A 24,760-nucleotide genomic window follows, 5' to 3' on the forward strand; every position below is an offset into this window, starting at 1 on the left:
AAAAATAAAATAAAATCCATGAAAAGAGAAAGTAAAAAAAAAAAAAAAGAGGCAACCAATATCATGGAACTCTAACTGACATCATCATTTAGATTGAAGCCCCCAAGCTTTAGCCTTGAAGTACCCCATACCCACTGAACACATTGTATGAGTTTTTGCTGAGTTCTGGGCCGACAGGCAACTGTATTTTACGTTGCCTTTAATTTCTCCATACTTGTTTCAGGTAAGTAATAAAATGGTTACTTTTACCTTTCACGTTTTGGAGTACTGTTAAAACAGAAATATATGACTGGAAAGTTGCCAACTGGTGTCCAGGGCCATTTGAAAGTAGCACTGTGAGTGGATAATAGGGAAGAAAAGGAACAGGTGTTTCAGGTTAAACTACGCAATGCATGCCAACTACACTGGAATTGTTCACGTAGATTTTACTAAGACCCTCTGTTTCAGAGGGTAAACTACAAAGAAACTACTGCCTGGAAGGATTTGACTGTTGGGTCTGAGAACACACTGGGGGCACAGATATTGCTTTGACATATATTTTTATCTTGTTACCTTGTTTTCCTGCATCATTTAGGTGTAGTAATCATAAAAGAGGCCCATGGCCCTGTACCGCATCTCCTCATGTTTTATTAATGATGAGAAGGCCTTTTAACAGGACTCCATGGAGATATTTCAATGAATTTTTAATCTTCATTTTTTACCCTCTTTTAAAGCAGAGGTACAAGTGAGTTGCACAGAGGGCTCTATTGGGCAATCAGGTATTTTTCAGGCTGCCACATGAGTCATTTTTTTTCTCAGTGACAAAACAGGTGGCTGCCCTGGAGGGAACATGAAAGAAATCCCAGTAATCATGTCCTACTTGAGTTGTCTTCACATTGCTGACTCAACAGCCGGCTCTAGAGAGGAAAACAAGGAAGGAAATAAAATATAAACTAAAAGCAAACAAACCAAGGGAAAAAATGCAATAAAACCACCAGTGAAACAATCACTATCCTTTGTCTTTCAGAGAATGATTTTTTTAAGCATGCATGCTTAAAATGAAAATCTATAAAACACATTACAAACAGAAATCTTTGTACTTTACAGGACATTGAATCTGGTATTTTCACAGCAAAGCCTGGTTAGAAAAAATGCAATCACTTAATCTTCAGAACCTTTCTTGTTCGCTGAATAAAATATCTAAGCCCAGAGCAATGCAAGAAGTTCTAAATTTGATCTCCGGCCAAAATCTGAGTCAGGAATTTCTGTATCATGTACTTAAAGCATGATTTACTGCCAGAATAGTTAGTTCCATGTAAAGAAAAACTTAAAACTTGATGGCAGATGCTGATTAAAGTCATACCACCCACCTCTTCAAATAGTGGAAGAGTGGGAGGAAAAAAACCTGTGAAGATTATGGAAGCTGCTTAGAACCCACACTATAGTTTGTGGTCGTTGTTAGGCAAGATTTCCTGTATCAGTGGAAATACTTATTCTTATTTAAGACATGTTAATTAAAAAGAAAGTTTTTCTCTGATTGTCAGAGATATTTGAAGCGTAAACTTTCAATTGCAGCCAAGATACTTGTTCCATAGGCCATTTTTAGGTATGAGTAATTATTTGTATTGAAAGAAGAACTAGATAGTGCCAGCTCCTCTTCTAAGACTAGGGAAACTCCTACTACTCTGTAAGGCCTTATTTCTGTTTGGAAGTGTTGACCTAATTGTCTTTGATGTCATATGTTAAATTTGTTTTCAAAAAGAGACAGCAGGGAAAAGGAGTGAGGGAGAAAGGGAGAAAAGTACAAAGAATGGTCAAATCAGTTTTAAAAGTATGAAGATCATGAATAGTACTGAAAATTGTCCACCTCTGACAATCTAGATACATAAGAACAGGAAGAATCTTAGTTTGGTAATGGAATGTGTTTTATATCTTTGTGTTGTCCTGACATATTTGTGTGTGTGTGTGTGTGTGTGTGCACATGCGCATGTGTGTGTGTGTGTATGTGTAATTTCCTGACAAAATGACATGGCAAAACAAATCACGAGTACTTATATTTTGTTTTTTTTATTTATGTGTTTATTTATGTATTTATTTATTATGTATATAATATCCTGTGTACATGTATGCCTGCAGGCCAGAAGAGGGCAGTAGACCTCATTACAGATGGTTGTGAGCCACCATGTGGTTGCTGGGAATTGAACTCAGGACCTTTGGAAGAGCAGGTAATGCTCTCAGCCTCTGAGCCATCTCTCCAGCCCGAGTACTTATATTTTGAATAATTTGATAGTGTATCTGTCATAGGTTTTTCTCTTTTCCTTTTTCTATTGAAAAAAACAAAGATAGCATGACCACAGCAACTCTTTCTCTATTTTGTTTTGTGGGCCTGTCCTGGAACTCACTCTGTAGACCAGGCTGGCCTTGAACTCACAGCAATCACCCTGTCTCTGCCTCCTGAGACTGGTATTAAAGGCCTGTGCCACCATTGCCCAGCTTGAGCACAGCAACATTTTATAAAGGAAAGCATTGTAAGCGGTGGTGCTTATGATTCACAGGTTCGGTACATTATCCTCATAGCAGGAAGTGTGGAAGCATGTAGGCAGACATGGTGCTGGAGGAGCTGAGAGCTCTACAGTCTTGATCTGCAGCAGCCAAAGAAGACTGTGACAATAAGAATAGCTTGAGCATGTATGATCTCACAGCCCACTTCCTCAGAGACACACTAGGCCACACATCCTAATGGAGCCACATCTAGTAGGGCATCATATATCTTAACCTCCTCATTGGGCTACACCCCATGGATCAAGCATTCTAACACATGAGCTTACGGTGCCATAACTATTCAAACCACCAGAGTACCACAATCTGGAAAGTACAACCAGGCATCTTGAATGCAGAGTTGAAAGCATTCAGGATCCTTCCTACTACTCTTTCCTCAGCCTTCTACAACTTTTCTCACAGGCCACCACTAGAGGACACATGTTCCAAAACTAACTTTTTTTTTCCTGTAAATTCCTGTCTAAGGATGGTCACAGGGGCAATTTATTCCATTTGAAGACTTCCCCCACTCCCTGAGCGAGCAATGCTAACATTTTCATTGTTCAACTTATAGAAATCCACTGTTTTCTTCATCTGTTTCAAAGCACCAAGTATCCTCAGGGGACAGCTTCACAGCCTCTTTCAGGTGCATAAACAGTCCTCATTCTTGACCTCTATCACATGAAACTTTTTCTTATATTTGCTTAACCGTAAGGTTAATATTTAATTTGTTTTGTTAAAGTTTTTATTCCAGGAGGTGGAGGTCATGGTTTTCATCTGAAGACAATTTTTTTTAGAAACCTGTAAAACAATTTTGTTCGTATGGATATGTCTGTGTATTTGTATGCCTTGTGTATGTGTAGTGACTTGCAGAAGTCAGGTGAAAATATCGGATCCCAAGGATCTGAACTGGCATCTGGTTTGAGCTGCCAAGATGGGTTCTAGGAACCAAACCCAGGTCCTCTGAAAGAAAAATAAGTGTTATTTACTATTGAGACATCTCTTCTGACGAAACTTCCTGATTAATCATTGTCTTCTAACAAAAATACTGAAATAATGAGAACTTATTTCATATTAGTTATGCAGCATAATTAATGTGAAAATCACATGTATGTCGACAATTAAAGATAAGTTGCATTAAAAAGATACTTGTGATCCTAGTTAGGGTTTCTACTGCTATGATAAAACAACTTTAGCAAAAGCAAGTTGTACAGAAAAGGATTTATTTTGGTTATATGTACACATTACTGGTCCTTTTCAAAGGTAGTGATGATAGTAATTCAAACAGAACAGAAATCTGGAAGCAGAACCTGGTGCTGGGACCACAAGGAGTGTTGTCTATAGTGTACTACTTATGTCTTGCCATGTCTACTTTATTATAGAAGCCAGAACCCAAGATCAGTGATAGTCTCAACCACAATGTACTGGACCATCCCGTATCTATCACTACTCAAGAAAATACATTCCATACTTGCTTGAACCTAATATTATGGGTGCATTTTCCTAATTGAGGTTAATTCCTCTCAGGTGACTCTAGCTTGTGTCAAGATGACTTTAAAACTAGCCTCTACAATCATTCTTATAAATATCAATACACTCACAAAAGTATGTATAATGATTATAGTACTAAAGTTAAATATTATTCATTCTTAATTCCAAGCTTTATAGAAGTTCACTGTAATAACAATTTCTGTAATAGTAAATGTATTCTGTATTTGTCATATCTTCTGTCTACATGTTCCTACAGAGCATATCTTTTTTAATATTTATTTATTTATTATATATACACTTTCCAGAAGAGGGAGCTAGATCTCACTACAGATGGTTGTAAACCCTCATGTGGCTGCTAGGAACTAAACTCAGGACTTCTGGAAGAGCAGCCAGAGCTCTTAACTACTGAGCCATCTCTCCAGCCTGCCTATAGAGCATTTCAAATGTGGTTAGTGTGGTTGAGATGATGACTTGTAGATCATATTTAATTGTTGTAAGAAGGCTGCTAGGCTAGGCTGCTTGTTCATTTCCAACCTCTCATACTCCTGAAATAATCACACAGAAACTGTGTTAATTAGATCACTGCTTGGCCCATTAGCTCTAGCTTCTTATTTGCTAACTCTTACATCTTAATTTAACCCATTTCTAGTAATCTGTGTATTGTCACATTGCTGTGGTAAAGTTCTGGTGTCTGCCTCCAGTGAAGCTACATGGCTTCTCAATGAATCCACCTTCTTTCTCCCAGCATTCAGTTTCGTTTTCCCCATTTAGCTTGATCTGCCCTGCTGTGCTATAGGCTTAAAGCAGTTTCTTTATTAACCAATGGTATTCACATCATATATGGGGAATCCTACATCATTTAATTGTAACTAATTTAAAGCAGAATAGTTACAGGAGGAAGTTGGTAAAGGTAGACATATTGAACATCACACTTAAACAACACAGAAGCATGTATAGTAATACCCCTTGTTAGCCTTATATTTAAAGTATAAAAAAATGAAATAAGACCCTTTGAAGACAGCAAAAAGGACAAAAAGAAAACTTTTACTTTTATACGAAGGAAATGCTCTGAGTACTTTAGTGAAAGTGGTTGTCAGTTTGCTCAGTGGTATACCTGTCCTCTGTGGTATCCTGGGAATACAGGTGAAGAATCAACAAGTGAAAATAAAAAGAATCAACAATTGTCAGTATTACGCACAACTTATGGCACAGTTTGTCACAAATGGATATTTTTATGAATAGTTGTTACTACACTATTTACTCTTAAGTTACTGGTTGTGTACATGTTTTCTCAAATTGCAGGCTAAATCCTGACTGTGTTGTACCTCTATATTCCGTTATACAGAAGATAATTGTCAGAATACAGGGCTCTTTGCACCTCTGTGCACAAATTTGAACTTTGCCAACAATATTCAATAGATGAGAGACAATGGTTGCCCTGCACATGGCTCATTAGAATTCAGAACAGCACATACCTGCTTGTGTAAAAATGTAATAGTGATATCCATCTACAGAACCCATGTGCCAAGCTCAATTATATGCCAAGCACAATTCCAGAGCATCTGTTGGGTGCATTCACTGGTCCCAGCCCGACAGTCAATTGTGTAATGTATAATGACAAGTAAATGAATAATAGGCCATTGTAAGATAATTTTCTATTTTAGTAAGTCTTTGCAATAAAATATTTGAGGTTTGTTACCTGGAGTTTTATTTTTTAATCCTAGAAAGTAAGCCTCTCTTAAATACTGTTTTTGAGCTGACTTCAAACCAAGTGTTTTGTTTTTCTTTTAAACTTATATATCAGTTTAACTAAAGAGAATAAAGAAGGATTATTCAAACTCACCTACTTAACATTGGGAATTAGAATTTTTTGAAGTCTTCAAACAAGCAAACAAACAAACAAATAAAACACACAAACAAAAAAGACACAAAACCAGTCAATCAACAATTTTTGTATTATCTTCAAGCCTAGATGCTCATTTTTATAAAACAAACACATTTCACTCTTGGTAACTCATTAATGTATCACTATTGTTTCTACATTTTTATTCCAATCAAACATTGCTCCAAGTGTATAAATCAGATTCACTAAAACAAAACATCAATTCAATGTTTAGGTATCTCAGGATTTAACATCTCTCAGACTGAAGAGATGGCTCAGTGTTTAAGAGCACTGACTATTCTTCCAAAGGTCCTAGGTTCAGCACCCTTATAGCAGCTCACAACTTAAACTTTGGGATCCAACACCATCACACAGATACATACAGTCAAAACGCCAATAAAATAAAAATAAATAGATAGACAGAAAGATAGATAGATAGATAGATAGATAGATAGATAGATAGATAGATAGATAGATAGATAGATGATAGATAAAAAAAAGGGTTAATGGCTCTGCATTTTTCCCTTCAACTGACAAGGTTAAAATGACAAATTATATAATGTCTTTAACAAATAAAACTGAATCTGCCTTATTTTTGTTCTGTGCATTTTATTCTTTAAACTCTGATTAAACAAGATGGGCTACACAAAGCAAAAGGATTAAAAAATATGAGAGAAAGAAAAGAATGTGACAGTGTGAGAGGGAGTGGATGTGGAAGATGAGGAAGGGGCGAAATAATGACTGAAATTCATTATATAAACATTTGAAAATTTAAACAGCTAAAAAGATAGAAAAATGACATTTAAACACAAAACCACTAATATAGGAAGAAATTTTATGCCAGCACTTATGTGGTGATCGGTTCATGTTAAATTGGGGCAAGCATTTTGAAGTGATTGTCACTGTTGAAACAATCAAGGCCAGATGGGTGCTCAGAAAAGGATGTTCTAACTGCCAAGGAAGCGCGTGTTCTAGATTTGGATGGACACTACAATGGTACCATGGCATTTTTCCTCATGGACAAGATAAGAATTATGAAACTCCTAACCACTTTGAAAAACAAGATCCCTTTCTCCTCTAAAGTCTAAGGTTAGGTTTTCAAGTGTTTTCTGCATTTTGGTCCTGCTTGATACATTCTTTTTTTTTTTTTCTGGAAAAACTGCAATTTGAAGAGCAATGTTCTGTCTTATCCATCTGAGGTTCAAGGCAACGCAATCAGTTCACCCTGGACTGAATCCTCTGAAACTAGGAATCAAAAAAAAAAAAAAAAAAAAAAAACCTTTATACCTTAAAGTACTCTCCTGGATATTATCTTCTCAGAAACAGGAAAGTTAACACAATGTATGAATAATAAATTTATATTGCAATGTATAAAACATTTAAAATCATGCATAAAATTTTATTATGTCTTCTTGTCATTATGCAAGAATAGGTTGCCATTCCATGTAGGCACCATCTATTCAGCAGATCTATTGACCCAGTTCCATCAATAACTCAATATTACTATCACCTAATTATTTATTTTGCAATCAATATAGTTTTCAATACCCAATTCACCCAAACCTCTGGGAATTATCAGTCCAATCTCTGATTCATTAGGGCCAATAATTTAGTTTAATATATGAGCAAGTTTGTAGACTTGTCCTCTTTACAATTGGCTTAATGCTTAATTCACTTGCAAAGTTTTCTTCCCATCAGTGCATTTTGTTGATGATTCAGGATTGTCTTTCTTTTTATGGATGAACAACATCCCATTGTTTATGTATTAGCAATTCCGTTTTCATTCTTTATTCATAGGAAGTCTGAATTTCTCTTTGTCATAGTTTTTTTTTTCTTATATATTCACTAGTAAGGCTGCAACATTAGATGATGGATCTGGAGAAGCCTAAATGTTTCCTAAAACAGAGGAACTATTTTCCATTCCTTCTTTCTATACACATGATATCTTTTTTTCAGCAAACTTGCCAACTCCTTTGTCTTCTCTCTTTTTGATAATAACCATCTGGGAGATGTGAGGTGTTGTTTGCATTTGTGTTTCCTTGATGAGTACTGATTTTCAGAGTTTTCTTGACAACAATGCAAAGATTGCTGAACATTTGTCTTTGGAAAATTGTCAAACTGATACCCCCTTTATCTGATTTTTCATCATTTTTCCTATCAATACCCTTATATATTTTGATATCATCCCTTTCTCAAATGTACAGTTTACAAATAATTTCTCCCATTCTGAGGATTACCTACTTGCTGCATCGATTGTTTCTTTAAAAATATAATTACATCAATTTCCCATTTATTTTATTTATCTAGTGACTTCCAAGTACTCCCATGACCTAGTCTCCCTGTTGAAATGATGACCTCTTTGTCTTTAACTAATTAACATACACACACACACCACAAATACATTCACACACACCACAAATGCATACATACACACCACACACACACACAACACAAATACATACACACACATACCCACCACAAATGCATACACACACACAAACACATACATCCCCTATTCAGAGCATTTATTGTTTCTTATATGAATGTGATTTCAGGGTTGATCATTTGGCATTTAACTATCAATTGAAGACTCATCGCTGAGGAAGAATATTCTCCTGCTTTCAGCATTTCTCAGCTGCCTGTTGCTCTCTATCTGAGGGTGAGGCCAGGTGAGATTTCCCTTTTCCATGTTAGCATGTCTGCTGTATTGTTCTGGTCTTGTTTAGGGAGTTGTATTGTTGAGGTATCATGAGAGTTGGTGGTTTCTATCGCTAGGCAGAATCCTTTCAGTGATTTTGTAACTCTGCTTACTACTTTTGCTTTTGGTCCTTAGAGCTTTGAAATCAGTTTTTAAAAACCATCACCCAGACTAAAGAAACAGTGTATTCCCTAAGAGTTGCATTGTTTAGTTAATCATAGTTAAGATTTTAATTAATTTGAGGCTGCTGTCAGATTAAGTTCTGACTTGTCTGTCTTAATGCTGTCCTATCAACCCTTTTATCAGGCTTTAGTCCTTTTCATTCTTTTCATGGTTTTTTTTCTCCTCTTTGCATTTTTTCAAGAAACTGTTGTTGACTTTATAGATTTGTGTCAGTTCTTTTATGGACATTTTCATGATACTGCTTGTAGGTTTAGCATGCCAATTTTTACTTGATTTTTAAACTTATTTTATCTCTCTATTAATTTGTGTGTTAGGTGCCTCCTATGTTCACATTTCATCAAATCATTTTTAGTATTTTCTTGAAGTGTGATGGGCTTCCTATGATAATTATTTTGTGACTTCAGGTATGTCCCAGTTGGTAAAACCCTTGTCTGTCAAGTTTAAATGCCTTGGGTTTGGTTCCAAAAACTTATCTAAAGCAGAACATGGTAACATGTCAGTAAATACAGAGCTCTTTTATGAAGATCAGAAATAGGAACAGGATCATTTGGGAACCTTGGGACAGGTAGGTATTCAGGCAGATGCAGTGTAGAAAATGTTTGAAATAGGAAGAAGGCAAGGATTAATACAAACATTCCTGCACATGGACAAACACAAGCACAAGTACATGTAAACATAAACTTACACAAGAACAATAGGTTTAAACACACACACATAGAGATGTGCATACATAGTCATGCAAGCACATATACAGAAACATATACACACATATACACATGCACCCATATGTTTGCATATCCACACATATGCACCCACATGCACACACAGACAGATAATTCATAAACACAAAATTGGTATACACATGTGCCATCACATGAACACACATACACATACCCACAAACACACACCACATGAACAGGCACATTCATGCACAAACACATGCACATATGCATACATACCCATGCATACACAAAAACCTGCACACTCAAGGTGTACGACACAAATATGCAGGCACTTAGGCATAGCCATAAACAAATATACACACATGAACATATATTCATAGATAGATGGACATAAGCATGCTTGCACATGTGAAAACATGCACATATGTATGTACACATATACACCTTACACTATTTTAATGGTTAATCCCTGTCATTTGTTTGTAGCTCTGGTAATGTCCTATTACCATTTATTCTTGATACTTATTCAATTACTAGTGGCATGGAAAAAGTAGACAATTAATCCAGTCTATGTATATGAGATGATTTGAGCTCACCCTTCAATATTTATTCTATCCACAGTTTGGGAGCTGGTTGTCTGATATGCTGAGAATGTCTGTCTTTGTCATGGTAGTAGAACTGGACCATTCCAAAACCTTGGACCTGCTTTGTCTGGGCACAGATGCTGCCACAAGAAATCCTCAGCCCACTGTACTCTTTCTTCTATTAATCAGTTTTAGAGTTCTAGTCAGTTAACTAGCCTGTACTAGTGATCAAGTCAATCCTTTAAGCTTCAAGCATGGGCCAGAGTGGTTCCCCTAATGGAAATAAGTCACTGAAGGCATATTCTACATGCATGAATGCTATGTCTATTGCTGTCTTGGAGTGCTAAGTTTTGCCATGATGGATCTATGGATTGGATCAATGACACAGCGCTATGTTCACATCTGTCTCTCTACCTGATGTTTCTGTTTGTGCTATTCTGCCTGGGACTGAAGAATTTGAGTGTGATGTAGTTTGGGTGACATAAAGCTTTCCTTTTTTCCCTCTTCAAAGTATCTTTCCTATAATTGCACTTCATTTGTTTTCTGATTTTTAACAGTTTTCGTAACTCATGTAGACATATTTTTCTTGAGTAGCCATTCAAACTGTTGCATTTTAAGATTAGAATTGTTATACTCTACTCTGACATCTTATCTACCATTCATATGTATAGTAATTTTATTGAGCTATATAAATCATTAGAAATGATTTTAATGTCATTTTGATTTATGATTTTCAAACCCCCCCCACAAAACAATAAAAATTTGGAATTACAGCAAGTCATATATATCATATTGATTACTGATTAAATATTCCACTGTAGCCATATATAGTTGTTATAAACCTGATTTTAATTCAGGTCACATATAATCATTACATAGTCATTGAAAAAAAGGGAGGAGTATACTATCTGTTAAATAAATTGTAGAATAATTAATCTACTTAGTATAAACATTGAGCAAGACTGGTATGATATTTTCAAATTAAAACTCTGTATGATAAAATGTTTAGATACCTTTGAATGTTTGGTTATTAGAAAGTCACATGAAGTAAAAAAAATATATATAGTACACACCATGTGAGAGTTCTACCATAGGGGATTTTTGGTCTTAGGCAATTTATGACCTTTCCAATCTCCAGTGTCCATTGATAATTTTCAGTATTTAGCAACAAAAGTAAATCTACCTTCATTAATAATGAATTTCTTATAAAATGTTCTGAAATATCATATATAAAACAAATACTTATATATTTTCTTTATACTTTTAGATGCATGAAAGAGAAAAAATAATAAAGAATATGCAATTTTAAATGTCCAGTATGTTCTATAACAAGCAAAAGATAGCATTTATTAATATGATTACTCCGCATAAAGCTTGAAGGGGAAGCTACAAACTCACTGTAGTATTAATCAAAGCTCTCATAGGTAATATTTAGTGCCATCATAAACTTAGAATTTTATTTCAAACTTTGTCATTTCTATATCTGTGCTTGACTTCATCACATCATGTTTTCATGAAGTCTACTCTTGCAGAAAATGAATGCATTTGTTGAAAAACACTATCTCTTAAAGTAGTAATAGGAAAAGGCTATTAACAAAATCAATTTCTGATATTTTTAAGAGATGGTTTTCTCAAAATATATTTAAATCTGAAAGTCCCAAATGTGAATAACAATTCTCATACACTATCCACTTATCTGTTGCTCCTGTCTTTGTGATATGATGTTTGTGTGTGTGTGTGTGGCATATATATCATATGTGTGTGATGTGTGTGTATGTGTGGTTTGTGTGTGGTAGGTATGCGTGGTATGTATGTATGTGTGGTGAGTATGTGTTTGTGATATATTTAAGGTGAGTGTGAATTTTGTGTGTGTGTGTGTGTGTGTGTGTGTGTGTGTGTTTGTTGTTATTGTTGCTGTGGAGAAGGTTGCTATGTCAGAACTGTGCTCAAAGTTCTTAAAGTGTGGATAAAACTCGGGAGGAGAGTGCTTCCTAGTACAGATAAGACCCTGATTTAAATGTTCAGTAAGTCACGATTCTTAGTTGAAGTTCTAATTTAAAATTAAAGTTTTAATTTAAAATTCAAACTTTAAGTTGAATCTTGCAGTTAAATATTTACCTTGAGTCTAAAACCATCATTGCTTTGCATGCAATGACTAACCGCATAGACCCATGGGCTTTACCCTACCTATTTTACCCTTTACTCTGCCTTCTTTGATCAGGAACTCATTGTGATGAGACCATAGCTAAAAGCTCTCTTCTTCCAGGACGGATGCTGACGACTTCAAAAAATAAAGTAATGTTTTTCCTCTGTAAAGTCAAAATTTTTGATGAATCCACTTTAAACTCAGAGATGTTTTCTGATGCAGCTGGCAGTTTTATACATCACTTTCATCTCTCGTTTGGGCTTCTAACCTTTGTTAGTAATGCCTTTTTAAGTAGTGGTACTGCTTTGGTGAGATGGACAAGGTCAGATGGTGACATTATGTGCAGGAGAGGAGATGGAAAACACTCTGTAGGATCTGATGAAAGATGATGGGTGGAAATTGACATGCAGACTTCAAAAGACTTTACAGAGTTGTTTTTGGCAACTGGCCAGCACTCAGAGTGTCTTAATACTTCTTTTCCATGTTCTTTGTCACATGTAAGAATTTTGATTCCACTGTGATGAGGCTTTCATATACCTCCCATGCTGTTATTTTCCAATCATCATAAATTTTAAGTTTTAGTTTCTGATATACTAAGATCAAAATGTGTTGTTTAGAATAACTTAATATATTATTTTGTGTATATATTACAAGGTTAGAATTTGGTAGTTTTTGGGGAAGGCAAAATGGCATTTTATTTAAAACTCAGTTTTAAAAAATTAGAAAAGTCAATATACAAATATACACATAAACTTTTAGCATATTTTAAATGTCTTAAAATATTATATATGCTATTATGTAACATGTAGTATAAATACACAATTTTAATTAATATTTAATTTTTATATTACTTCAATTATTGAACATTTCTCATATAATTGAGGTTTATTGGATATTGGAGGTTATAACCTATGATTGCTGTGCTTTTATTCCTATTATTATGTTAGACTTTACTATTTCTTATGTAGGCATTCATATCTTCTACAAATATTTATATGCTTTACTTTTGTTTTTCTGTTCATTTTTAACTCCATTTGTTTTATTCTCACATTATGTGATTAGAGTTTTCAGAGCAATGCCCAGTGACGGTGGCAGTGATTAGGATCTATGATTTTATAGTTGATTCAAGGGTTAAGGTCACTCACATTAAGTTCTGGATGGTTGCATGTTCTGTGTCTTTGCATTTTCCCTTTATTGCCATGTGCATATGACTGTGTCAGAATCTATGAGTCTGGCCAGGGCGGTGGTGTTTCATGCCTTTAATCCCAGCACTTGGGAGGCAGAGGCAGGTGGATCTCTGTGAGTTGGAGGCCAGACTGGTCTAGAAGAGCTAGTTCCAGGACAGGAAAAAAAAAGAGTCTGAGTCTGCTAGCTCATGTTTTTCACTTCTCTCTTTATAACAGTTTATTTTTTTTAACAAAAATTGTTTTACATTTCTTTATAGATTCATTTTTAAACATATTGTTTGTTTTAATTTATAGAAAATATCTTACAAATAAAGTATGTTAATAAATTTACCTTGGGCAGACTAATAGAGAAATTTAGTTTGAAATATTTGTAAGTGGTATTTAATTGTATCCCAGGCTATTTTGTCCTTCAGTTTCTGGTCCAGAACTATGAAATAAGCTAAACTTAACATCAAAAATCTATTAAATTTTATTGTTTAAAAACTGTACTTATTTCTTTGTCATTTGATTTTTTACTGAATGCTTTCTTTCAAAAAGTTTCATTTTTGCTTTTATTAAATGATGAATTATCTATTTATTTATATTTAACTATAGAAATATTCTAAAACATTTAAGTAAATAATTTTCCTAGGACCTTGCTATGTCCTAAGCCTGGAGACTTTAAACAACCATTTACTCAAGTCATGTTCATATTCATCATAAATTGGGAAAGTCTAGAAGAAAGTTACAGGTGGAGCTCCACACTGGCCTTTGCTCACACATGACTGCCTCCTCTCTCTCTCTCTCTCTCTCTCTCTCTCTCTCTCTCTCTCTCTCTCTCTCTCTCTCGTTGTCCTGCTGAGTAGCTTCTCTCCATATTTGGGTCTTTGTGGCATGGTAATCTTGAACAGTAGGTTAGCTTTTGTGTAGCTTGTGTTTCCCTTGATGGATGTTTCAGAAAATAAAATGTGAACATGCTGAATAAGCAGAGATTCACCTTGACTGTTTCCTTTGGTAAAACAATTTGATCCATACTCTTTACTCCCGGCTGGGAAATGAAAAGATATTTGGAGGTTCTTCTAAATGCACCGCCACTTTTCTAGGCTCCATTTCCTTCTTCATTATTACTACTCCTGTCTCATGATTTATAGTAACTTGGGTCTTCTGTTCATTGTCTTCCAGGTTATTTGAAACAGGGTAATTCTCTCTTTTGCTTAACATTCTACCCAAGTGTTTGTTTTTAATAAATCATTTTAAAATGGCTTCTGTTCCGAACCATCAAATAAAATATGGGCGATATAAAGTCAACCTTGTAAATTTTAAAAATAAGTTTTTATAGCTTCATGTATACTGTTTTATTATTTCCAAATGAAATTGGTTTATTGAGCTGTTAAATGTAATGATTTCATTGTTTTCAAAATTGTTTTAGGCATATACTTTTGATTCTTTTTTAATGAAGTTAATTTTATCTGGTTCATTGTATTTTTATTATTCATATATTATATAAAATGAGAACTACTAGACATACAAAGAATTAAGACTTTAGATTCCACACAGCTTTTATCTCTAATTAAAATACAATTTACCCCTAATGTGGCACATTATTGAAAATTTACTTTACTTAGTAATACTAAAATTTATCCTTTTTTTACCTGTTTGCTTTTGGAATGTTTCTCATGTTCGGCAAGGTGTCTTTGATCTTCAAACACTCCATGTAACATGGCCTCCTAAATGCTGCATTATAAGAACATATTACCAACTACCATATTGTACCTTCATATATTTTTCCCTGAAAACTACTTATTTACCTCTTTCATTTTTTAGGTGCTATCATTTGGGTTATTGATAATTTCCCAGTTATGGACATTCTTGTAAAATAAATTAGATAGTCAGGACATTTTGTAAGTATGAATATTTGTCCTAGCAAGAAATTATTAGCTGAAGAAAATAAAAAGATACAATTAACATTTAATCATTATAATATTTAATATTTTACTTTAGTAACAATTTTTTATAAGATCAAAGCTATAAATTATTATTTTGACTTCAACTTCTAATTTAAAAAAACTGTCAGATCACAAAGTCTGAGTTCCAAATGGCATGAAAGGAAATTGTATGCTACAAATGGTCATAAAAAACATATTTTCTAAATACTTTAATAATGAGAGAAAGATTGGATTAAAGGTGATGAGAATATAAGAGAAAGGACTGTGGTTGGAATGTAAAATAAAATTAAAATATTAAATAAAAAGTAAAATAATTCTTTTACGAAGCTTAAAAAATAATCAAGTGTTTACAAGTGGTAAGGTTTCTTCATGAAAAAGTGAGTGTATGGCCGACTTTCCACAGGGCAAATTTTTGAATATATCTATCTTTGCAGTATAGTAATGGCCAACAGTGCCTGCCAGCCTAACATGCAACACTCACAAAGGAAGGAGCCCTGCACAGAGAGCTACTCCAAGGAAATCCCGTTCTTCTTGACAGCGGGATTTGATGTGCTTTGCTTTGCTCTGTTGGGGGGATCTTTAGCTTCTGGCATTCAGTCATCACAGAAAAGGCCCTGCTTCCTCACAGAGAAGATAAGGGCATTCTTAGTGTGTTTCAACTGTGTTGTTCCTTTGCTTCTGTGCTAGAGTACAGCTGCAGAAGAAACTTTAATACCTAGAAGATGGACGGCCTATGTCAGTATGACTGTGGCATTCTGAAATGACCAATATTTATAGATACATACTGTCTGCTTAGTGTTCTCTCGAATTAAATGGTGGCCCACTCTCAATATTTTAATACAGAAAAACTTGACTTAACGTCCTTACTACTTCAAATTTTAATATTTATTCCTATTTTCATTTTTTCCTTTACAAATTATTCTCATGCTACTAAGAATATTGGACTCCATCACCTCTTGCCTTTCTGAAGACTTTTTGCCCCTAATTGGACCCATTTTCTTCCCCATTATCACTAATCATTCCCCTGGCTTGTTTCTGCCAACTTCAGAAAGTAGTTTATTATTTTTTATTTATTTATTTTTACTTAAAAATTTCCACTTCCTCCCCTCCTCCCATTTCACTCTCCCTCCCCTCCTCCCCCTCCCCCTCCATCTCCAGTCCAAAGAGCAGTCAGGGTTCCTTGCCCTGTGGGAAGTCCAAGGTCCTCCCCCCTCCATCCAGGTCTAGGAAGGTGAGCATCCAAACAGACTAGGCTCCCACAAAGCCAGTACATGCAGTAGAATCAAAACCCAGTGCCATTGTCCTTGGCTTCTCAGTCAGCCCTCGTTGTCAGCCACATTCAGAGAGTCTGGTTTGATCACATGCTCCATCAGTCCCAGTCCAGCTGGCCTTGGTGAGCTCCCAATAGATCAGCTCCACTGTCTCAATGGGTGGGTGCACCCCTCGTGGTCCTGACATCCTTGCTCATGTTCTCCCTCCTTCTGCTCCTCATTTCTTACTCAGCTTCAAAATGTAAACCAAAATCCCTCCTCTCACTATTTGCACACTAACCTTCTGTTTCTACAGTGAAGCTTCTAAATGAGTTAATTGACGTACTGATGATTTTACTTTTTAAGTTTTTTTTTCCCCTTCTACTTTCATCTCTCTTTAATTTAGACTTCAGTTATATTGCTTAATAGACTTCGGAGTCATTTGAGTCACTAAGAACTTCTAGATCCACTCAAATTTTACACACGAAAAATTTTTCTATACCATAGTTTTAATTTATAAATGCCTTCACTCTCATTTTTGAGAGTCCCTCAATTAGTTATGATTCCACTTATTTGCAAAGTTTAAATAATTAAATATATACTGAAGACTCTCAAATTCAGGGAACTATCTACTTTTCTAACATCCAGCATGAGATTTTATATCAAAGAGCCTGCTAGCTGCTTCACTTACAGAACTAATTGGTACCTCAATCCTTTGAAACTGAAACAGAAATATTCCAACACACACACACACTTGCACACACACACGTGCACACACACACATACACACACGTGCACAACACACGTGCACACACACGCATACACACACACGTTCACACACACGCGCACACACACACGTGCACACACATGCAGAAACACACACATGCACACACACATGCACACATATGTGCACGTGTACACGCATATATGCACACACGTGCACACATATGCGCGCACACATGCACACACACGTGCACACGCACACACACATGCACCCATGCACACAGCACATATCCATACTCAATTCCATCCATGATTTCACATTTCAGTGAAATTTAGCTACCATTCATTAAATCCTCAAATATATATCTGATATGTCTAGTTTTCTTCATTGTTCTGTACCTGGTGGTTATATGTAATCATCCTTTACACTCAATAATTACACAATTCTGAAAATACTACTATTGAGCCACTAATATCTCCACTATTGAAGCCCTTCTCAAGGCTAGGACGATGACTTATTTCACAGCTATTTTGAACTAGATGTGACATTATGCTTGATTATTACTTAGTTCATGAGCTTAATTCTATTTGAACCTAGGAAAAGGGAATAATTTTGTCCTCATATTTCAAAACCTAGAAATATTCATAAAGATTGTATTATTATCAGAATATATTCACATTAATCTTGAAGTAAAGCATATTCACAGTATTGATTTATGCTATATATTTTATGCTTTCACATATACAAGAGCTTCACTTAAGGTCTTTTTTTTTCTAATCTATAACCTTATTATACTGGTGTATCACACAAGTGATCACTACATACTAGACATTATGTTGAAGGTGTATCGCTTTTTTGTCTTTTACCTGCATTCCCTTACTCTTTGTTCAATGAAATTCTTAGGTGTTTATATCATCCTGACTAATAAAATTAATAGAATCATTATTTTTATTTTATCTGTTCAAATTTTTATTGAATACTTAAGTTTAGAATACTTACAGTTCACACTATGACTTAAATACTAAGCTTGATTTTAATTTTTGTTTTAAAAGCAGAATTTTTCCTAATTCTTTTATAGCAGAAATTTTCTGTTCACCCTTGTTACTTCTGTTGGTTTGTGTGTGTGTGCTTTTAATGAGGAAACTATTTTCTTTTTAAAAATAATTAACAATATAACTTTGAATGAAATAAAAATGCATGGAAATAAGGAATAAGCTCCTTAAGGGGAGAAAAGGTGTTTTGTGGACTCACAGTTCACAACTAGACTCCCTCATTTCTGGGGAAGAAGGGTTTGGCAGTAACAGGAGCTCCCATTAGTCAGTATCACAATAGTGGATCCACAGTTAAGAAACATAGATGATTGCATCATCTTCTCTATCTTATATATATCCTAGTTATCTCTGTCCAGAAAAAGTCTTGCTTAAAGTGGGAAGGTCTTTCCACCTCAATTAAACCACAATCCATGTAATCTTCCACAGACATGCTCAGCAGCCAATTATCCAGGAGATTCTATATTGCCAAATTGATGATTAACAGGAAGCCACACAGATCTATTAATCCACTTTTCTGCTTTTATCCCTCCTTCAATACTTCCTAACCTCGGGTAATCATCACTATACTTCCAAATTCTACACAAGTTCTTTATATCAGAGAAATAACTTGATACTTATGTCTGGCCTATTTTATTTAACAAAGAACATGTAATTATGTCCAAATTATTGCAAATAATGGAATCATTTCTATTACTGAACAATATTTTATTGTATTTCTATATATTTTCTTTTATCTATTCCATCAGATCATTCACACCTACTGTTTCCACAATTTCTTGACTATTTAGATACTGTTGCAGTCATCCTGGGAACAATATAAATTCATGCATCTAATTTTGTTTGCTATTGATGCATTTTCCTCAATGGAATTACTGGACCATGTGGCAATTACTTTTTATTACTTCTGAAGAACCATCATACTGTTTTCCATAATGGCTATCTTAATTTACCTTCTCCATCAATAGTTTATAAGAACTCCCTGCTATCTACATCCTCAAAAGAAGTGATTAACTTTATTCATTTGATGGAAAGGCAACCGGCAGATTGAGCAAAATAAAGATAATTTTTAGAAGAGCATCTTTCTGATATTTATTAATGTTTCCTGTTTGTCCTCCTTCTTCGGCCAATTTGTGTGCTCTCTTCTGCAAAATATCTGTTTAGAATTATTGTCCTGCAACTTATTATCTGCTAAGTTCTCCATCTCCAACATCTCCCTACCTGGTATTCATTATCCTCTCTCAGATTCTGAGATAAATGCCTATAGATTCTTCAGGTCCTTAAAGTAACATTCTCTTTGATATTTATTTTTGCCCATGTTTTTAAAAATACACATATAGTACCAAAATCAATTTTCATTAGATGAAATTACAACTTACCACTATGTCATTCCATTCTTTATGATTGCTTGAATATTTGCTATAGATCATGTTCTTTTCTGTGTGTAAGTCTTTAGGTTTGATATAGGTTTGATTTTCATTTCTTATCTTGAAGTTAATGTTTATTACACATTGCTCATGTTTGCACATTCTAACTCCTATACTTGATCCAGATTTTTTAAATATTGAATTTCTGTTTGATTTCTGTATCTTCTTCTAGGAAAATGGGGACAAAATTATAATTTTAATACAAACAGTTTATCTTGAAGAAGGTGTCTTATAATTGTACTATAATTATATAGTAATTAAACTGTTACATTTAATTTTAGAGTCTTCATTATATCATTAAAACAAATGAACTTGTTCATAAAATAGTTCAAATCCTTCACTGAAAACATTGCACAACACGATTTTGCTTCTTATGTGTAATTGTTCCTGCTTTTGATGGCTTGTGAACTTTATTGCACATAATTTTTCATTGTGAATGACTTAGAAACTTCATCAAACAAAATCTTAGTAAAATCATGTATTTGTTTCTCAAACCCATCTCATCATCTAGCTTTGCAAGAAATCCCACCATAATTGTTCACAGTTCATTATTTTCTTAGAAACAAAAAATATGTGTGAATCTGAGTTGTTTTGTATCTACTTTCCCCATTTGTACACTTTGTTGAAGGTATTTTTTCCAATGCTCATTATCAACTCTACAGTTCATTTCCATTTTGACACTAATTAAAAAGCGATTTATCTCTTGTTTGCTTCTCTTCAGCCAAGTAGTTAAATAGATGAGTTGCAATTTCACAACCCAGAAATGTGCCTTTCAGGGATGTAATTTCTCTTAAATTTTAAGTCAAATTTAAATGAAGCCTGGATTATTTTCTTTTATTTTAAACAGGCTACTAAAAGGCCTATTAAAGTGACCTTTTAACTGAAACTAATAGTTACCTTTTCAAAAAGTAAAGAAAATACAAGTCTAACAAGTTGGCTTTTTATTAAAAGAAATGGGTTCATCCTCTCAATTGCTGGAAAATGAAAAAAAAAGCCTTTAAAAAATCAGGAAAAAGACATTCAAAATTTTAAGGAAATCAATAAATCTTTTAAATAATATCAAGAAACAATGAAAAACAAATATTTGACAGAAATGAATAAAATATTCAAGAACTAAAAATGGAAATAGAAACAATAAAGAAAGCACAAATTGAAAGAATACTGGACATAGAAAATCTTGTTAAGTAATTAGGAATCAAAGATGCAAGCACTACCAATGGAATATAAGAGATGGAAATAAGAATCTCAAGTATTGAAGGCATGATAGAAGAAACAGATACATCAAAGATGATAAATCTAAAAAAAAATCATGATGAAAACATCTAGCTTTAGGCAATCTGGAACATTATGGAAAGACCAAACCTAAGAACAAGATTCCCAGCTCAAAGACTCAGATAATATTTTTAACAAGATCGTAGAAGAAAAAATTTTCAGTCTAAAGAAAGACATGTCTATAAAGGCACAAGAAGCTTATAGAACATCAAATAGATTGGGCTAGAAAGCCTTCATTATATAATAATCAGAATCCTAAACACACAAACAAAGAAAGATTATCGAAAGCTGCAAAAGAAAAAAATCAATCGTACATAAAGACAGATCTCTAACACCCAACTTCTCAATGGAGACTTGAAATTCAAAAAAGGCCTGACCAGATTGCTGCAGACAATAAGGGACAACAGATTCCAGCTGAAACTATTATACATGTCGAAACTTTCAATCACTATAGATGGGGGCAACACAAGATAGCACATAAATTTGACATAAAGTCAAATTTAAGCAATAGCTATCCACAAATCCAGGCCTAAAGAAGCTCTGAGAAGGAAATGTCCAAATTAAAGAAGTTGACGGCACACATGAAAACATAGGCAATAATTTTGTCCCAGCACGATTCAAATCAGGGAAACACACACACACACACACACACACACACACACACAAATGCACAAAATCACCATCACCAACCTACCACAAGTAACAGGAACTAGCAATCATTGGTTATTGATATCTCTCAATATCAATGGACACAATTCTTCAATAAAAGACGTACACTAATAAACTAAGAGTAGCTGCAAAAACAACATCCATCCTTCAGCTGCATACAAGAAACACACTTCAATATCAAACGTAGACATCACCACAGAGTACAGGATAGAAAAAAGATTTTCCCTGCAAATGACTCTAAGAAGCTAACTATTATAAAAATTATAATATTTACCAGAACACACTTCATAACAAATTTAATGAAAAGAGATGAGGAAGGATACTTTTTTTTTTTTTTTGGTTTTTTTGTGGCTGTTTCTAGACAGGGTTTCTCTGTGGCTTTGGAGCCTGTCCTGGAACTAGCTCTGTAGACCAGGCTGGTCTCGAACTCACAGAGATCCGCCTGCCTCTGCCTCCGAGGAAGGATACTTAATACTCATCAAAGAAAACATCCACCAGGATGATGGCCCAGTGCTCAATATCTATGCCCAAACACAAGGGTAATCACATTTGTAAATGAAACACTACTAAAACACTACTAAATCACACACTGACCCTTACACATTGATAGTGGGTAACTTTAATACTTCATTCTCACCAAAGGACAGATCATATAAACAAAAACTAAAGAGAGAAATATTGAAGTACCAGATATTATGACAAAAATCGACCTAACAGATATCTTCAGAACATTTAACCCAAACACAAAAAATACACTATCTTCTCAAGACATCATGGAATATTCTCCATAATTGATAACATATTTGGTCACAAAGCAAGAGTCAACAGATACAAGAAAATTGAAAAAACCCTCTGCATCTTATCAGACCACTGTGGATTGAAAGCTAGATTTCAAAACAACAGAAACAACATAAATCCTTCAAACTCATGGAAACTTATCAACTCCCTACTGAATTACCACTGGGTCAAAAAAGAAATAATAATAAAAAAGAACTTAAAGAGCTCCCAGAATTTAATGAAAATGAATGTACATCATACCCAAACTTATAGGACACAACAAAAGCCATACAAAGAGGAATGGTTATAGCACTAAGTGTCTGCATAAAGAATTTAAAGATGTATCAGAGTTGCAACTTAACAGCACACCTGAAAGGTCTCAAAGAAGAAGAAGCCTGTCTACTTCCAATATCCAGGAGGATAAATATATGTTTTTCTTTGGGTTCACCTTCTTATTTACCTTCTTTAGGATCACAAATTAAGGGCGCAATGTCCATTGTTTATGGCTAGAATCCACTTATGAGTGAGTCCATACCATATTCATCTTTTGGGGTCTGGGTTATCTCACTCAGTAAAATGTTTTCTCTTTCCATTCATTTGCATGCAAAATTCAAGATGTCATTTTTTTTACCACTGAATAGAACTCTAAAGTTTATATGTGCCACATTTTTTTTTTATCCATTCTTCTATTGAGGGTCACCTAGGTTGTTTCCAGGTTCTGGCTATTACAAATAGTGCTGCTACGAACATAGTTGAACAAATGCTTTTGTATTATGATTGGACATCTCTTGGGTATATTACCAAGAGTGGAATTGCTGGATCCTGAGGTAGGTTGACTCCCAGTTTCCTGAGAAACCGCTACATTGATTTCCAAAGTGCGGAGGTGAAGTTAGGGTGGTAGGGAGGGGGGATGGAGAGAGAGAAGGGAGAAGGGGAGGATTGGGGAGAACTTGGGGAAATGGGATGGTTGAGATGGAGGAAGCGTGGATATGGAAACAGGGAAGAAGATATCTTAATTAAGGGAGCCATTTTAGGGTTGGCAAGAGAGACTTGGCTCTAGAAGGGATCCCAGATGTCCAAGGAGATGTCCCCAGCTAGGTCCTTGGGCAGCAGAGGAGAAGGTGCCTTAACTGGCCTTATCCCATAGCCACACTGATGAATATCTTGCACATCACCATAGAGCCTTGATCTGGCAATGGATGGAGATAGAGACAGAGACCCACATTGTAGCAATGGATTGAGTTCCCAAGATCCAGATGAAGAGCAGAAGGAGGGAGAACATGAGCAAGGAAGTCAGGACCGTGAGGGATGTGTCCACCCGTGGAGATGGTTGGACTGATCTAATGGGTGCTCACCAAGGCAGGCTGGACCGGGACTGAATGAGCATGTAATCAAACCGGACTCTTTGAATGTGGCTGACAATGAGGGCTGACTGAGAAGCCAATGATAATGGCACCAGGCTTTGATTCTACTGCATGTACTGGCTTCTTGGGCCTAGTCTGTTTGGATGCTCACCTTCCTAGACTTGGATGGATGGGGTAGGGCCTTGAACTTTCCACAGGGCAGGGCACTCTGACTTCTCTTAGGACTGGAGAGGGAGAGGAAGGGGGATGTGGGGAGTGGCAGGAAAATGGGAGGAAGAGAGGAGGTGGAAATTTTTAATAAATAAATTAAAAAAAAAGAAAATAGAAAAAAAAGAAGCTAACACACTCAACAGGAGCTAAAGGCTGAAAATAATCAAACTCAGGGTTGAAATCAATAAAATAGAAATGAAAACAATGTAAAGGATCAATGAAGCAAAGATTTAGTTTCTTTATAGAATCGGTAAGATAGACAATCCCTTATCTAAACTAACTAAATGGCAGAGAAAGAATATCCAAATTAACAAACTCAGAAAAGAAAAGGAGGAAATAAGAACAGACACAGAGGAAATCCAGGTAATTGTTAGGTCATACTTCAAAAACTGTACACCAAAATATTGTAAAATCAAAAAGAAATGGGAGATTTCCTTGATATGCACCACTTACCAAAATTAAATCAGGATCAGATAAACAGTTATAAACTTATAACCCCTAAGGAAATAGGAACAGTCATTAAAAGTCTCCCAGCCAAAATAAAAGCCTAGGGCCAGATGTTTTTAGCACATAATTCTTTCACACTTTCAAAGAAGAGCTAATGCCAATAGACACTGACCATCTGATCTCACATCTGACCACTGCACACTGACCATCTGAACTCACATCTGACCAATACACACTACCATCTGAACTCACATCTGACCACTGCACACTGACCA

This window comes from Microtus ochrogaster, unplaced genomic scaffold (assembly GCF_000317375.1).
Source record: "Microtus ochrogaster isolate Prairie Vole_2 unplaced genomic scaffold, MicOch1.0 UNK4, whole genome shotgun sequence".
Lineage (NCBI taxonomy): Eukaryota > Metazoa > Chordata > Mammalia > Rodentia > Cricetidae > Microtus > Microtus ochrogaster.